At 31.7% G+C, this 14,816-nt stretch overlaps 1 pseudogene; it reads left to right on the top strand.

The window, feature by feature from the left end:
* The first annotated feature begins 2,034 nt into the window (after positions 1–2,034).
* On the top strand, positions 2,035–5,483 carry LOC120125760 (annotated as a pseudogene).
* Positions 5,484–14,816: the final 9,333 nt, after the last annotated feature.

Here is a 14,816-nt window from a genome sequence, read left to right as displayed (position 1 = left end):
GATTCAACAAAGCAACACCCTATAGTAGATGGATCATTTTGTAGCGTTTAATAGTCGATGAACTCAACAGAACATCACCCTATAATCGAGGGACTATTTGTGTAGTTTACTCAATTTTATTAATGCCTTCTTTCCATAATAATTGTGTGAATACGTATGATTTAAATTTTTATTCGATGGTTAAAATTGAATATATAATCGAATTAATTTAATATTTGACTTTCAATTCAATTAGGTTAATCAATTAAAAGAGACGATTTTATATGATTTATTATTTTATATTTAAACATCAAGTTTGGTGAGACGGAGGTTGAATTATAATAAATGTATTTGATCAATAAATCTATTTTTTAATTAAATCGATCATGTTTCAATTAGATTGACCATCGATTGTAACATATTGATATAGTTCAAATAAAGATTAAGAGTCTGTTTGGTTCTAGAAATTATTTTTTTTTTTAAAACAATTTTCATTTTTAGTTTTTTGAAAATTAGAAAACATGTTTAGTTAATATAAATGAAAACTTGAATCCAAAGATAAAATAGTAAAAATGTATTTAGTATATAATTTTTAAAAATGGGAATGAATAAATACTTATTAAAAAGTAAATTAAATTATAATTATTAAAAAAATTCATTACATTAATTTAACACGTGAGTTATGCAAATATAAAATAATAATATTTTATTAACACAAAATTTATTTTAATTTATAGTAATGATACAATGTTATTGTATATTGGGTATCAATTAAAATTTAAAAATACACAAAAATATTGTTATAAGCAAGAGCACACAAGCGTGTCATTAAAATAGAAATATGTTTAATGATAGTTGAAGCCCTCAATCTTTTGTGAAAAAATAATTAGTATAGCCTCTGAACGTTTTTTGCACTGAAAAAAAAAATTAATCTAACCTTTTTAAAAAAGAATCAAATGTTGATTGTCACAATGCTTACATGACATTTCACAAATTTACATAACAATCTACAATATTGATTTGACAGTTTGAGATATTGTTGTGGCAGTACATGATCAATGATGATGTGGTAGATGAGCTTAATTGATTTTTTGGCTATGTTTAATGGCGTAATTGATTTTTTAAAAAGTTTGAGCACTATATTGAGTGTAAAAATTAAAAATATATATATATATATATATATATATATATTTAAATTATAAAATATAAAAAATTATTAATATATTCAATACATTAAATGTAAAAATACTACAAAATTAAATTATTAAAAAATCAATCTAAAAACTATAGTGAGTGTAAAAAAGATTCACGGAACATACTGATTTTTTTTGCAAAAGTTTGAGAGTTTCAAATACTATTAAATAAAAAAATTATTGATGAAATAATTTAAACTCATATAAGTTAAATTAAAAATCTAGATATCATATTTCATTATTTTTCAAATTTCCAAAATAATTTTAATAAAAGTACTGAAAACATCTTTTTAATGTTTTTTATATTTTCGCTTATTTTTGTTTTTAATTTTCAGAAATCATTTTTAAATTTTACAATCAAACATTTTTTTTTAAATAAAAATAAAATATATTTTTTAGAATAAACATACCCTAAATATTTCTTATAAAATATTCCCAAAAGAACGAGGGAATGCATAGCATTTAAATTTGGAAGTGCCAACAAATCTATAATGAGATTCTGAAGTGAAATTCCACCTTCATTTAATTAGTTTATTAAAGAAAAAAATCAATTGAATCCAATGTTTAGGTTCAGCACAAAGTTACAGAAAAAAACAAATCAAAATTCCAAATCAATGGTTGCGAAACATCATGAGAGGATTCATCTTTTCACGGTGGGAACTGATCAGCGGGGGAGGAACACGACGATAGCTGACAAATCATCGATTTGGCTTACTCTACAAATGAGTTAATTTGTAAAGCAAATCTAATAAAACAAAGAGAGAGAGGAAAGTGACTGATTGCCTATGAGGTTGCTAACTATGATTGCAACATTGAACTTGCATTTCACTCCTAAACAAACAAATCATTCTCTCTCTTTTTCAAATGCATTTTATATTTCAGTTCAGAACCGCCATTGTTGAGGTTTTAAACACTTTGGGTGCTTGAGTTTTGAGGATATAATCGAGGGAGAAGAATTGGGTGTTTTTGTTTCGATCCAAAATGGCAATTTTTGAGAGAGCTTCACCAGCTTTGAAGGAGATACTTCTCAGAATATACAAGTAAGCCATTTTTCTTTTATGTTGGAAGAATTAAGAATCAGTCCATTGCAATTCATGTGTTCGTAAGATACAAACCGTTGCTGAACGAAAATAGACCGTTGAGATTAAGTTTGTGTTAATCTAATTTGCATTATTGGAAACGGAAACAGCTCTGATCAAATGTTAATTGTTTTTCACGGCAGTGCAGAGAAGCCTATAGAGGTTGATCATCACTTGTATGAATTCGGCTCTGTTGAATACTACATTAAGGTAATCTTCCAACATTGTCTGCCATTACCTTATGTCGAGATCGAATATGGCCAATCAGCCATCAGGAACTAATGTATTAAACGATACCGAATTCGAGAGACATTCGAATGAATATATAAATTAGAATCAAATTAGGTCTGCTCTGCCACATTCTGTTGCCATCCTAAATTTGGATATATCATGTTTATAGGTTTCTGTATGTTCTTAACTATTCATCTTCCTGGGTTTTTTTCAACAGTCTTCAGCATCCGAACCGTTTACCTACCTGTCGATATCGACTCCTCTGCTGTCCCAAGGAGTGTTTCTATCACATGGGCTATCGCCATATATCCTGAAAATGATAAGGGAAATCTCCATTGATGTTCTTGACATTATAGAGCCTCCAACAGATTGATACCAGCTTACTCTAAGACTTGATTTTCCCAAGCTCCCACATAACAAAGGTTTCATCTCAATGATTTTTCCAAGTTTTTATAAAAATATTTATATGGGATGCGAGTGTCGGATATAAGTATATGTCCGAAGGGTGCATGTTCATTTTTTTTAATGTGTTAAAAATATAATTTGAAAGTTATATTCCCATATCCATATCCAATATGTATGGAACTAATTAATAAAGCAATTTTTAGTCTCTAAACTTGACAAATTTTCCCAACTTAGTCCTTAAACTCTTTTTTTGTCCATATTAGTCATTGAACATGACACATTATGAGAATGTCACATTACCAAAATGACTAAAAATGAGAAAAAGTTGATAAATTCAAAGAATAACGTGGATCAAAAACTAAAAATTGAAAAAGTTGTCCAATATGTATGGAACACAAGTGTCGGCACATAGTTATGAAAAAGGGATAAAGCAACTTTTAATCCCTGAACTTGATCATTTTCCCCAACTTAGTCCTTGAACATTTTTGTCCACGTTAATCCCTGAATGTGGTACATTATCAAAATGCTACATCATCAGAAGGATTAAAAATGGGAAAAGTTGTCAAATTCAAGGTTTAAAAGTTGTTTTATCCCCATGAAAAATGGGAAATGGGGAATTGTAACGGTTTAAGCAATGAAAAAGAGAAGAGATACAACTACAAGTCTTTGCTTGAATATATTGAATTGAAAGCATATAAAACCTAAACATGGTATATCACAGAAATGTTAATGCTTTCTGATATTTCTTTTTCCTTTTAGAATCTTTGAAGGTGATCACAGAAGTTTCCTCGGTCCAAGCAGTAATATTAAGTTCACAACTGAAAGAGATGTTGCAGAATGTGAATTCTTGGGATATATCTCAGGGGATGTATAAACCCATCAAACTTATTTATCATCCCAGAGAGCCTTTCTATGTCATCAGACAGGTAATTTACTAAATGAATGCTGTCTGCCTATGTTACTCGGAGCTCGGGTGTGAATATCAAAAACGGATATATGTCGAACTTTCTTTTCTAAATGAATGAGAATATTTTGGCAGCCTCAAAAAAATAATAGCAGTGTTTCCCATGAGGTTCAAAGATCATTCAGATGTCATCATTGCAACATCCTTCTTTCAGGTTTCTGATTAAGAGCACAACACTTTCATTTTTGTTGAGGAATCTTTGGATTGCAAGGTCGTTGGAATTCTCAACAATCAGATATTGTATCCCAGGATGGCTCTACCGTGGAATGTTCGGGGTTTTGTCTCCCTACCCTTAGTAAATCCCAGGGAGGGCAGGGTGTAGAGCACTTACCGTGACTTACCTACGGCAGTACCGTCTCAAAGATACAATACCTGGTTGTTGGAGGTTCCGACCAACTTCATAATCGGGAGATCCCTCAACAATTCTCACTGTAACTATATCTGTAAAATAATGGGATTGTTTTTCTCCATACTTTGTTGCCTTGATAGGAGCTAATGGGTGTGGGAAGTTCTGGGAAATGGGCTAAAGTACCTCCTTGCAACTGGTCACCTATTTCTCCTCCAGAACTCAGAGGGGAACCTTTTGAAGATTTGAGCACTAATGGAGGATTTATCTCTTTCGGTATCGTCGTTGTTCTTTGTTGAAATACTCGGTATTGGATATTCACATGCTGGTCTGAGTAACATAGCGTAATCTTAAATTACATGCGACACTCACGTCCAAATCCGAGTAACATGTTCCTATGTCTTTTTGTTTAACAGATATATCTTCACACCATGTTGAACGTAAAAGACTAGACAAGACCGTGAGGAGTTTATTAAATTTCTATGCCTATGTGAAATACCATGTAAAGGTAAACTGCAAAACTTCCTTAAATCCTTGTTTTCATATTTGGAATTGTAAGAACAGGAGCTTTAAATGTCCCTATGGCAATTTTGTTCCACAGTGCACCAGAGGCTTCATTCAAAGAAGGATGAGAAGGCGAATGGATAGTTTAGTTCAGGTGCTGAGCTCAGTTCATGATCATACTGCATACGTATAACTATCTGACACCGACACGAGTTTGGATATCCGAACACAAATATTTTTAAAAATGTCGATGTATAATCAGGGTTTGTAGTATATATAGATATCTGTTGACACACACCCTACCTGGTAAATGAGTAGTACAAGGGGTATGATCTTCCAAATATACGGGGGGAAAAAGAAAAATATTGAACATATCGATATCCTAGTAGTATCAGTTACTTCCATAACTCGAGCTAACTAACCAGTAATGTTGTTTGATCAACCTCAGGTCCTGGAAAAATCAATGATAGAAGAGAATGGAGATATTCAAATGGTTAAAGGTATGAATTCAACTATTAGCACACATACACAAACAAACACATATATATATATATATTTGGAAATAATTATTTTCTCATTGTATTGTTTGGCTGGAAGGAAATGCAGGGTGGAAGAAGATGAAGAAATGGATGAGATTAACATCAAAATCCAAAATGATCAAACGAAGATATCATGATATCACAAAGAAGATAAAGAGAATCCATTTCCGGATTAAAATCCATGGTTTTGTGCGTTTCCGTAGACGATGGTTGACAATGCCCAACTTCTCTTCTTCAATGTAGGGATGTAAAATCGGGTAATTGTTTAGGTTTCAGTCGGATACTGTTAGGTTGGGTAAAATCGGATACATGTCAAGTCAGGTAAATTTGATGCTTCGACTCGAATAAGGTCGGGTCCAGGTCAAATCAAGTCGAGTCATTTTCAGGTTGATTTGACACCAGGTACAGGTCGGGTTACTTTTAGTTCGGATCGATGTCAGTTCAAGTCCGGAGCAATTAAAGACCAGGTTTATTTGTGGATTAATTATTTTCGTCTTTCGCGAACATTGAATTGCAATTTGTAATTGTATATGATTTAGAGTAAATTACTAAGAATATAAATAATTATTGATCAATTTTATGAAAAATAAAAATTTAAGAACTAAATTAAACAAATATGAAATTACAAGTAAAAATTTAATTTAATTAAACAACACACATTGATGAGGGACCAAATCAAAATAATTTTAAAATGTGAGGTTAAAATTAATACAAAAAAGTATTAAATTATATCCATTTAAAAATTTATGGGCCAATTAAAAAATATAAATAAGTAATAAGTAGGGGTAAATTTCATATGCAAATATAATTTTAAGGACTAAATTGAAAAAATATGAAATTACAAATAAAATTTAAATAAATTAAACAACACAAAGGGATCAAATCAAAATAATTGTAAAATGTGAACAAAGTTTGTAAAATAGACTTAATTACATTCATTTCAAAAGTTTGAAAAAAATTTGAAACAACTATAATATAAATATAGATATATATATATATACAAACTATATAGTTTATATTTATATTGTTATATACTATATATAAACTATATATATATATATATATATATTATGTATAAACTATATATACCATGTATAAACTATATAGTTTATATATGAACTATTGAACTATATATAAACTACATAGTTTATTAATATAAATTATATAGTTTATTTATAAATTATATGAATTATATATAAACTATATAGTTTATATATATATATATATATATATAGTATATATGGTTTAGAGTTAATTTATGGAATTATATATAAAATATATAGTTTATAGATAATAGTATATAAACTATATATAAACAATATATACTAACTTATATAAACCATGTAAACTATATATACTATATATATAAACTACGTAAACTATATAATATATATAGTTTAGTAGCTTACATATGAACTATATATATAATGTTTATTAATGAACTATATAAATTATTTATATACTATATACTATATATATAAACTATAGTTTATATTTATATATTATATACTATAGTTTATATTTATATACTATATATTATATATATAAACTATATAAATTATAGTTTATACGTAAACTATATATTATAGTTGATAAATATAATATATACTATAGTTGATATTTATATACTATATAATATAATTTATATTTGTATAATTTATATTATATAAATTCAAAGTATATATTATATGTATGAATATTATATGGTAGAATATATTAATTAATAAACTATTTATATAGTATATACTACATATATAGTTTATATTTACTATATAGTTTACATATGAACTATATATAAAAACTATATATATAAAGTATATGGTATATATAAACTATATATTATATAGTTCATTAGTATATATAACTTATATATTAATATAAACATATATATTAATTGAAAGAATTGAAAAATATATAAGGATCAAATTCAACAAATTTTAAATATAAAGCTTAAATTAATACATTGCATCATTAAATTTGGACTCAAATTAGTCCAAATTTAAAACTAGGAGACAACGTTACAATGCCAAATGAAATTAAAAAACATGCGGTTCAAAACCCAAACGAACACGTATAAAAGGCAAAATTTTTCCAATTTCAGCCATTTTTCTTTCTTTTCTCATTTTGTTATTTTGCTATCTTTCTCTCTAACTCCCCGATTCTCTCAAAATTCTCTGACTTCTCTCTAGAAATTCATATGTGTTCATTTTTTTCATCCGTGTTCATCCCAAAAACCTTCCTTTGATCTTCACAAACACCAAAACCCAAACCATTTCATGTTTTTTTGATCAAACACCCAAAAATTCAACCATTGTTCATTTGTGTTCATCCAATTCTTCCCCAAACCATTATTTGATCTTCACAAACACCAAAACCTAAACTCATTCCTATTTTTTTGATCAAACACCCAAAAATTAAACCATGGTTCATCTGTGTTCTTCCCCAAACCCTTACAAACACCCAAAACTTAAAACCAACTTATTTTTCTCCCGATCAAACACCAGTTCATCCTAAAACCCTTCTTTGTCCTTACAAACACTAAAAATCGAAACCCAAACTGTTTGTTTAGATCAAACCCACCACTTTTCATCTTCTCTAACCTTAACCCGAACCCAAACCCGAACCGAAACCAAACCCAAACCCAAACTTGAACCCCATCTTAAACCCAAACCCTATCCCAAACCCAAACCCAAACTCAAATCCAAACCTGAATTCGAATCTAAATCCAAACCCGAACCCGAACCTGAACCTGAATCCAAACTATTCGAAACATTTATTTTTTCTACGGTTTCATGGATAGTTTGTCTTACGAGTTGAATTATTGAGGTATTTTTCATTCATTTTTCATTTTTATTTTAATATTCAAATTAATATATTCTTTATTTGTTTTGTAGGAGAAAACCCAACAAATCAGAGTAAAGAACATTCTCAAAGAGGTAAGCTGCCTATTCCTTTTTTGTATATGCTTTATATATAAATATTTAAAAATTTTAATTTTGTATACTAACCCTGAGTTTGTTTTTTGCAAGGTAATGTAAATGATCTACTGTCAGAAGCAATTGATATCAATAAATCATATAAGAGGAAGGCTAAATGTTCAGCCGAGTTCGGGAGAAGAACTTATCCTGTTTGGGAGCATTACACCTTCATCAAATTTGTCGATGGTTCTGTTTATGACGAGTGTAAGTATTGCAAAAATAAAAGGTATAAAGTTTATTCTTATATTGGTACATCTAACCCTAGAAGGCATACTCATAAATGCCAATCTTATAAGGAATATCTTGCTGAAAACCCTGCTTTGGTAAGTTCTTTTAATCAAAACAAATATTGTGAATTGTTTGCTGAGGCTATTATGTGTCATGGTTATGCATATAATATTGTTGAGCATGAAAAACTTAGGGATTTGCATCGTTACCTTAATTCTTCTGTTAAGGATATATCTAGGTACATTGTTACTAAGTATTGCATGTTGGAGCATGAAAAGAATAAAAAAAATTGCTACTTGATTCAATGCATTCTGTTTCAAGTCATGTTTGTTTTACATGTGATGGTTGGTCTGCCTGCACTTCACGTTCTTATTTTGCTCTTACTGCTCATTATGTTGATAATAACTGGAAACTTCAGTTTAAAATACTTAATTTTCTTCGTTTTCCTCATCCTCATGATGGTGAGTCAATCTTTAAGTTTGTTAAAAAGATGATATGTGAGTGGGGTCTTGAAAAAAATCATTTACCATTACCGTTGATAATGGTTCTGCAAATGATAAAATGGTCAGAATACTGAAATATGATTTGAATGGCATTTTTCCTCTTCCCTGCAATGGTAAGTACTTCCATATACGATGTGTTGCCCACATTTTGAACTTGATAGTTCAAAAAGGTTTGAAGGTAATTGATTTTTTGTTATTAAACTACATGAGATTGTTTAGTTTATTGATTCTTCTGACTCTCCACTTTGTGCATTTGAATTAACTGTTAAAGACTGTGATTATTCTTTCTCTGGTAAGTTAGTATTGGATGTTCCTACTCGATGAAATTCTACTTACTTGATGATTTATAGGGCACTTGAGGCTAGATTAGCAATTAACTTGTTTGTTAATAGGGAAAATGTGTTGTATTTCATTACTGATCATGAGTGGCTAATTGTTCAAACAATTTGTGATTTTCTTGAGCCTTTTTATGAAATTACTACTTTGTTCTCTGGTTCTAAGTATCTCACTTCTAACTTGTATTTGGCTAACGTTGTTGCAATTGAAAAATTATTGTGTGATGCTCATAATGATCTCTGTGAAGGTATTTCTGTAATGGTAGGACCCATGCTTGAACTATATGAGAAATATTGGTCTAATCACTCAATGATTCTGTCTTTTGTTCTTTTACTTGATCCTCAATATAAATTACAACTTCTAAAAGAGTTATACAATGTTCTTTGTAACATCCTCGATATTGGGTTAGTGACTAAATTGAAACGTTTCAGATTTTGGTGATTAAAGTAGAATAATTGAAAAGTTCAATGATTTATTTGAGCTATATTGTGTATGATCAATTTATAAAGAATGAGGATTAGAAGGAAAATATGGTCTTTTTATAGCAAGATAATTATTTGGGTTAGTATTATATTAACCCACGTGGAAGTATAGGAAACCAAAAACAAGTTTCCAGAGTTCTCCCCTTCTTCATCTTCTTCATACGTGAGACCCAAGCTTAAGGTAAGATATCTTGTTAGTGAATTTATTGCTGAATTTATGGTTGATTTATGACTATTAGACAATAGTTAAGCTTAAGGGAAGTTTAATTTGCTCTAAAACAACAAGAGGATGGAGTTAGGAAGGATTAAAGTAAAGAGGTGAATAAGTGAAATCTTGATATAAAGGTATTAATTAGATTTCAAGATTAAATTTGACTTGTCATTAATGGAATTAAGGAATATGAAGTGTTAGAATGTGAATTAGAACATGTTGGAAATTGAGTATGATTCTTGAATGTCATATAAATGATAGGATTTGGAGTTTAAGAAAGTGATTATTGAGTAGGAATGAGTGTAAGTATATGTATGCAAGTTAGGGATATTAAAGGAGGTGAAATATGAAGAGTTGAACTGAAAAGATAGTGATTTTCGTGCTTAAAATGGTATTTCTGGGCTAGGGGTATCGATACCCATTCAACAGGTATCAATACCCTCTCAAATGAGAAGAATTACAGAATGTCATAAGAGTACCGATACCCCCTGTTGGGTACCGATGCCCCCTTGAACGAAAAATTATAGAATGCCATGAGGGTACCGATACCTTAAGTAGGGTATCGATACCCCTAAAGGAAAAATGAAATATTAATTCCTTAAATTTGTTTAAGCTATTAGAAGTTAATTGCAAGGTTTAGGCATCTGATAATCATTTTGAAAATTATATTTATGTAGATTCAGAGCCTAAACAAGTTCTGGAACAATTACCCAGTAGGATCGATCGAGGGAAAAACAAAGAAATATAGGTGAGTGCATATGCATAACATGATTATAGTAGTGCATCCAGTTCTAGACTTGTGATGAAGGTAAGGAAATGTAAATGAATATGTTTTAAACGAATATGTATGCAAAGTTATATAGACTATGTGATGAAGGTAAGGAAATGTAAATGATATGTCTATGTGATATACTATGTAAACTAAGAAAAACCCATGTTATGTATATGAGAACTATATGTATAGTTGGCATGCCAAGAGTAGAGGGTCTATGTGGTCCTTCGGGACATATATGTATTCTTTGGAACATGTGTGAGGTCTTTTGAGACACATACTAGATCCTTAACATATGTATATGATTCTTACTGAATTTTCTACATGGTCTTTCGGGACATCTTATGTGGCACTTCGGTGCAATTCTACGCGGCACTCCAGTGTAATTCTACGTGGCACTTCGGTGCATTTATACAAGCTGTGGTGACAACATAGTGCACAACCTCACATTACTCACATAACTTAGGTTCTCAGTATGGTATCATGGGCCAATAAACTTATTACTGTGAATTCATGAATGTTAAATTAATATGCTTATGTGTAAGATACATGGTTAAGGATATTGCATTGATTAAATACATATTCTCATTGCACTTTATCTCATTATGGCATTTTCATTATATTTACTTGTTATTATTATATTGCCTCACTAAGTCAACGACTTAGCGTGTGAGTGTTTCACACGTAGGATCCAAGAAGTAGAAGAAACAGATTAAGCAGCTGGACAACATTACTCCTGCAACTATCAGATCAGAAGCAACTTAATCAGTAGGTCATTTTGTTATATAAATGAATGTTGGCATGTAATCAAATGGTCAAGTTATGTATTCTCTGAGTATTTTGACAAACTTGTATTAACCAATGTGTACTATTGTATTTTACTTATATAAGTTTAAATATTTTATTGTTTTGTTAAGAATATGGTTTTAATAAGTCAATGTGACATCTCAGACTCGTATCCGGGTCGGGTACGTGTTGGGGGTGTTACATTTAATGGTATTAGAGCCATGGTTTAGTTGATTCTAGGCATAAACCAAAGTCTATAGAGTCTTTAAATGGAATACATGCCAACATATAGTGAGAATTTCTGATCTAGTATAGTATGAGTATGTTGTTTTACTAATAGAACGATGTGTTTATTCTTATTAGATGTCCAGACGTAGTAGCTCCCGAGGTAAAGAGGGAGATGATAGGCCTACTGAAAGTAGTAATTCACCTACCCTGGGCAAGTAAGGTGAAGGACAAGCATCTCAGGGAGTGCCTGTACAAGACCAAGACACTTTCTTCAGGACGTTGGATACTATTCTGACGCGTCTTAAACCTGCTGACCCACCAACTCAAAGAATGAATGTAACAAAAGAGTTGAGAAGTTTGGGAGCTCCCGAATTTAAGGGAGAATCCGAGGAAGGTCCGGTTGCAGCAGACCTTTGGTTAAATGATTTGAAGATTATGTTATATGATCTCCACTACTCTGAAGTGGAGAAGTTAGCTGGAGTTGTCTCTTTACTAAGGGGTCAAACAAGGATATGGTGGACAAATGTCACCATGAGGATGTCAAGTGACCAGTTGACTTGGCCTTTGTTCTTAGAAGAATTTAAAAACAAGTACATTAGAGATCAGTTTATTCGACAAATGAAGCATGAGTTTATGAACTTAAAATAGATTAACCGCTCTGTATATGAGTATGAATACGAGTTCAACAAGCTGAGTCGATTTGTATCTGAGCTTGTACCTACTGAAAAAGATGCTTGTGAATGGTTTGTGGAAGGCTTGCGCCCTAGGCTTAAGAAAATGTTGATAGTATTAAACTTGTCCTCGTTCCAGGAGGTGATCAATCGTGCAAAAGCTCTTGAAAGAGCTTAAAATAAGAGATTTGGGGAATCAAGAATTCAAACATCAAAGAGAACAAGTACTTCTTCCAACTCAGCACCACCAAAAAAAAGAAGAGATTCAGGATTTCGATCACAAGTTAGATCAGAATCAGTTGCATCCTCTTTTAGAGGAGCAAGTCAAGCTAGACCTAGAAGACACAGTCAATGGGATCTGGTGCTGAGAGATCCAATCAGGGCCAAGCGAGACAGTGTCACTATTGTGGGAATAACCATTTTGGGGTATATTGGATGGCTTTTGGGACTTGTTTTCGATGCGGAGATGCCGAACATTTTATCTGGGATTTCCCGTTAATGGTTGGTGAGTCAACACCACCTGAGAGAGTGAGTTTTGTCTCACAGAGAGGACGAGGAAGAGGAGAGAAAGGAACCAGTCTGAATCCTATGTCCAACCTAAAGTTTGATTAACTGCACGGGTATACAATTTAAAGACAAGTGAAGACTGTGATGATCCTGATATAATAGCAGGTACTTTCCAGTTGTATGATAAATTATTATTGGTACTGATTGATCCGGGTTCTAATTATTCTTATATTACAAGTAAATTAGTAAAGGAATTAAAGATTCCATTAGAAGCTACGAGTAATGAGGTGATAGTAACTAATCCTTTAGGGCATAGTGCTCGGGTGAACAAGGTCTTTAAGGGGTGTCCCATAAAGATTCAGGGAATTGAATTCCCTACTAATCTGATGGAACTACCCTTTGACGAGTTTGAAGTAATTCTAGGAATGAATTGGTTGTTTCATTATTATGGGAATGTCGATTGTATATTGAATAAGGTAACTCTGAAGAGTCCATAAGAAATAAAAGTGAATGTGATCAGTGAAAGGTTTAATCCTTTAGCAAATGTAATATCAGTGATGTCTGCCAAGAAGCTATTGCTACAAGGATGTCAAGGTTTTCTTGCAAATGTGATAAATACAAGAGCTAAGGATAAAGGATTAGATGAAATTCAAATAGTTCAAGAATTCCCTGATGTTTTCCCGGCTGAGTTGCCAGGAATACCTCCAGATAGAGAGGTAGAATTTCAAATCAAAGTAATGCCAGGAACAACTCTGATTGCCATGGCACCTTACCGGATGGCTCCGAAAGAATTGCAAGAATTAAAGAATCAATTACAAGAGTTATTAGAGAAAGGATTTATTCGACGAAGTGTGTCACCTTGGGGAGCTCCGGTGTTATTTGTTAAGAAGAAAGATGGGTCAATGCGTTTCTGCATTGATTATCGGTAGCTTAATAAGGTAACCATCAAGAATAAGTATCCCCTTCCTCGAATTGACGACTTGTTTGATCAGTTAAAAGGAGCATCGGTATTCTCGAAGATTTACTTACATTCGGGTTATCACCAATTGAAGATTCAGGAGGACATTCCAAAGATAACTTTTAGAACGAGATATGGCCATTATGAATTCATCGTAATGCCATTTGGAGTAACGAATGCATCTGCTGCTTTCATGGATCTTAGGAACAAGATTTTTTAACCTTATTTGGACCAGTTTGTGGTTGTCTTTATTGATGACATACTGGTGTACTCGAAATCCATTGAAGAGAATAGTGCACATCTGAGGATAGTTTTGCAAATTCTCAGGGATAAGAAGCTTCACGCTAAACTGTCCAAATGTGAATTTTGGCTAAATTAAGTGATTTTTCCTGGGCATGTAATTTATGCAGACGGGATTCGGGTGGACCCTCAAAAGATAAAAGCTATTATGGACTGGGAGGTTTCAAAGAATATATTGGAGGTTCGGAGTTTCCTTGGACTTACCGGTTATTATCGAAGATTTGTTAATAATTTTTCAATGATAGTGCTGCCTTTAACAATGTTAATGAGAAAGAACGTACCATTTGCTTGGACTCTTGAATGTCAAGATAACTTTGAAGCTTTAAAGAGAATTCTTACAGAAGCTCCTGTATTGGTTCAACCTGAATCTGGCAAGAATTTTATAATATTCAGTGACACATCTCATAATGGTTTGGGTTGTGTATTAATGCAAGAAGGGAAAGTAGTAGCGCATGCATCGAGACACTTGAAACCACATGAAAATAATTACCCCACCCATGATTTAGAAATGGCTGCAGTGGTATTCACTCTCATGATTTAGAAATAGTTGCAGTGGTATTCGCTCTCACGATTTGGTATCATTATCTGATGACTTAGAAAGAACTTAATTTGAGGA

Source organism: Hibiscus syriacus, unplaced genomic scaffold (assembly GCF_006381635.1).
Source record: "Hibiscus syriacus cultivar Baekdansim isolate YM2019G1 unplaced genomic scaffold, ASM638163v2 tig00110443_pilon, whole genome shotgun sequence".
Classification (NCBI taxonomy): Eukaryota; Viridiplantae; Streptophyta; class Magnoliopsida; order Malvales; family Malvaceae; genus Hibiscus; species Hibiscus syriacus.
The sequence above is the reverse complement of the archived record's forward strand: the minus strand, read 5'-3'. Positions and strand labels throughout refer to the sequence as shown.